Here is a 4,168-nt window from a genome sequence, read left to right as displayed (position 1 = left end):
GCTGGATGAACAGTAGACGGTGGAGGGGTGGCCGTGGAGGGGTGGTTGAACAGGACCCCGTGGTGTGGAGGGCTGGATGAACAGTAGACGATGGAGTGGTGCCTGTGGAGGGGTGGTTGAACAGTAGCCGGTGGAGTAGCGCCCGGTGGAGGCTGGATGAACAGGAGCCCGTGGAGGTCAGAGGAGGTCGACGGTAGCCCGTGGAGGCTGGAGGAGGTCGACGGTGGAGATGAACAGTATCTCATGGAGTCCCGTTTTGCGGTATGCCACACCCCTCCCCCCCGTTTCGACCGTAGCGCTCCAACATAAGTCCGTTTCGTCCATTTTGCGGTACGCCACACCCCTCCCGATCAACAGGACCCCTGTTTCGACCGTAAGAGGTCCGTTTCCTCCGTTTTGCGGTACGCCACACCCCTCCCGATCAATAGGACCCCCGTTTCGACCGTAGGAGGTCCGTTTCCTCCGTTTTGCGGTACGCCAGACCCTCCAGATGAACAGGATCCCGTTTCGAACGTGGCCGGTCGAACACAAGGCCGTTTCCTCCGTTGTGCAGTACGCCAGGCCTCGTTTCCATTGCCTGTTCCGTCCAAGCCCTCCCGATGAACACGACCACACATTCCGTTCCGACCCAGCCTGTTGGCTCCCACGCGTTCCGTTGCCTCCCAATGAACACGACACATTCCGTTGCCTCCCCATGAACACGACGCATTCCGTTGCCTCCCCATGAACATGACGACGACGCTGTTTCCCCGTTCCGACCCAGCCATGTACGTATGCGCGAGTAGGCGTTCGAGACCCTGCCCGTATGTACGTACGTAGCCGTATTTTATTTCTTGCACCCTCACCATTGTACGTACGTGTACATGCTACGTGCGTGCCTCTACTACGACACGTGCGCGCCTCTATATCCACTAGTATATATATACGTACACGTTCGCGACCAGAATGACAACGCTATGTACGCTTCGACTAGGTGGGTCCCGACTGTCAGGCACTTCCTTGCCTGCGAAGATGTAGCTGGTGGGTCCCAGCAGTCAGGGGGCGAATCGTTTTTTTTACCCGGACGCACTTCCTTGCGTGCGAAGATGTAGCTGGTGGGTCCCAGCAGTTAGGGGGGCGAATCATTTTTTTTGCCCGGACGCACTTCCTTGCGTGCGAAGGTGTAGCTGGTGGGTCCCAGCAGTCAGGGGGGAAACGTTTTTTCGCGAAATATGGTGGCCCGTCCGGTGGGTCCCGGCTGTCAGGTGGACGAATAATTATTTTGCGCGTAATAAGGAGGCACTTCCTTGCTGCGGCCGTGGACCCAGCTGTCAGCCTCTCCACATACAGTCCATGTCCGATGGAAGCCGTTCCTTGACCACGTTGACCACGCCACGCCGAGAGCACCAGGGCGGTGGACGACGGCGAGGCCTAGGAAGGGGAAGACGCGGAGCCGGGGAAGACGCGGCAGTGGATGCCCACGCGTAGAGGAGTACGAGGGTTCACTAGTTCACTGCGGTGTGAGGCTGCCGTCACCGCAGAATAACATGGGGTGTGGGTGAGTAGAGGGATGCCCTGGCCAGCGGTGGGAGTAGTAGGGGGTGGTGAGGCCTCCGTCGCATCGCAGCCAGCCACGGGACGCAGGAGCACGAGGCACGACCGGCGCTGGTTTGGGCGGCTGGAGCAAGAAGACCAGAGGTTGAAGAAGCACTACGACCGTTGGATGGACATCGTACAGTCACTGGAGCTAGAATCGTGCATATTGACTAAGTTGACAAAGCCCTCCGTCCCTGTCAACTTAGTAGGCCCACAAGTCACCGTGCCACTATACTGGGTCCCAGCTAACAGGGGGAGTATTCATTTTTTTTGTGCGTAATAAGAAGGCACTTCCTTGCGTGTGAAGATATAGCTGATGGGTCCGAGCTGTCAGCGGCGGTAACGTTTTTTCCGCGAAATACAGAGGCCCTTTTGGTGGGTCCCTGATGTCAGCTGGAGGAATCATTATTTTGCTCGTAATAAGGAGGCATTTCCTTGTGTGCGGCCGTGGACCCAGCTGTCGGCCTCTCCACGTACAGTCCACTTCAGATGCATGTCAGTCGTTGACCATGTTGACCAGGCCGCGCCGAGAGCACTAGGGCGGTGGACGACGGCGAGGCCTAGGAAGGGAACGACACAGAGGCAGGGAAGATTTGGCAGTTGTTTCCCACGCGGAGGGGAGTATGACTGTACGAGGGTTTACTGGTTCGTCTGCCGTCGCCGGAGAATAACAGCAGGTGTGAGTGAGTAGAGGGATGGCTAGGCCAGCGATGGGAGTACGGTGGGGCGGTGAGGCCTGCGCGGCAGCACAGCCGGCCGCGGGGAGGAGGGAGCAGGCAGTCCCGCCGGTGCTTGTTTGAGCGGCTGGAGCAGGAAGAGCAGAGATTGAAGAAGCACGACGACCATTGGATGGACATCCAACAGTCACTACTTGTGCGTCAACGCTTTTTTAGGAAAGCCTCAAATCTGTGAAAAACAGCATACAACCCATCTGCCATTATTTCTAATAATTTACAGCCCATTTGCTAATTCTTAAGGTTTTTTTTGGAGCCCATATTCTTTTTGTTAGCATTACAGCCCATATTGTGGCCACGGTTAAAAAATTATACGAAATTTTGCATATTTCGGTGCAGTCCGAACTGCTTTTAATCCCGAAATTTCGGCTCACATTCAAACTGATTTTAAAAATAAATGTATATCAATATAAAATCCAACAAATTCTCCATGCATAAAAATTAATGTAATTTAAAATCTCGAAATGAAAAAAAAGATATTTGAAACTAATTGCCGGTTTGTTGTGTTTTAAAAATGTACAACCCATTTCTCATTTCTGATGGGCCTTTTCTCGGCCAGTCGAATGAAAGCTCTCCTTGTCTTGAAAGATTTGCAGTCCAACAGGCCTGACAAAGCGACTTACTTGGAAAATCACAAAAAAACTGGGCTGTGGCCGTGGACCCAGCTGTCAGCCTCTCCACGTACAGTACTCTTCCGATGGAATGTCGTTGACCACATTGACCACGCCGCGCCGAGAGCACCAAGGCGATGGACAACGGCGAGGCCTAGGAAGGGGACGACGCGGAGCTGGGGAAGACGCGGCAGTGGATGCCCACGCGTAGAGGAGTACGAGGTTCACTGGTTCGGCTGCGGTGTGAGGCTGCCGTCGCCGCAGGGCTTGGCTAGCGGTGGGAGTAGTAGGGGGCGATGAGGCCTCAACGGCAGCACAGCCGACCACTGGAGGCAGGTGCAGGCGATCTCCCCGGCGCTGGTTTGGGCGGCTGGTGCAAGAAGAGCAGCGGTTGAAGAAGCAGCAGGACCGTTCGATTCAAATCCAACGGTTACTGCTGCTAGAATCGTTTGTTGACTAAGTTGACAAGCCCTGTGTACGCGTCAACATAGTAGGCCCACAGGTTAGCCTCCCAACCGGTGCGCCCCAGATGTCAGTGGGAGGAATCATTTTTTTCACGTAATAAGGAGGTAGTTGATTGCGTGCGGCCAGGCCAGCGGAGGGAGTAGGGTGGGCCGGGGAATCCTGGGCGGCATCACAGCGGGCCACAAGAGGAGGGAGTAGGCAGTCCCGCCGGCGCTAGTTTAGGCGGCTGGAGCAGGAAGATCAGAGATTGAAGAAGCACGTCGGCCGTTGGATGGACATCCAACAGTCACTGCTGCTAGAATCGTGTGTTCACTGACAAAGCCTTGCGTAAACAAGTCAACCTCAAAATCTGTGGCGTGTACAACCCATTTGCTATTATTTTTATAATTTTTACTCATTTTCCAATACATATGGAATTTATTGCAGCCCGTTTTCCATTTTTAGAATTGCCGGCCATTTTCTGGTCAGTACCAGGGTCAAGAAATTAACTAAATATGTGGTAAATTTTGAAAATTCGCAAATTTTTGCTGGGGAATGAAATATTCTTAATCCAAAAATTAATAGCCATACTAAAACAAATTTAAAAATAAATTAGTACTATGTCATGTTAAATCCAATGAAATACGTATAAGATATCAGTGAAGAACAAAATTCAAAAAAAACTAATATCCCATTTGCTATATTTTTTTGGAATTTTCAACCCCTTTTGATATTACTTTTAACAGACATTGACCATACTCTTTGGCCAGGACGGAATGCATCCCTCCTCGTCTTGAAAGATTT

This window comes from Triticum dicoccoides, chromosome 2B (genome assembly GCF_002162155.2).
Source record: "Triticum dicoccoides isolate Atlit2015 ecotype Zavitan chromosome 2B, WEW_v2.0, whole genome shotgun sequence".
Taxonomy (NCBI): Eukaryota; Viridiplantae; Streptophyta; class Magnoliopsida; order Poales; family Poaceae; genus Triticum; species Triticum dicoccoides.
Note: the sequence above shows the minus strand (reverse complement) of the source record.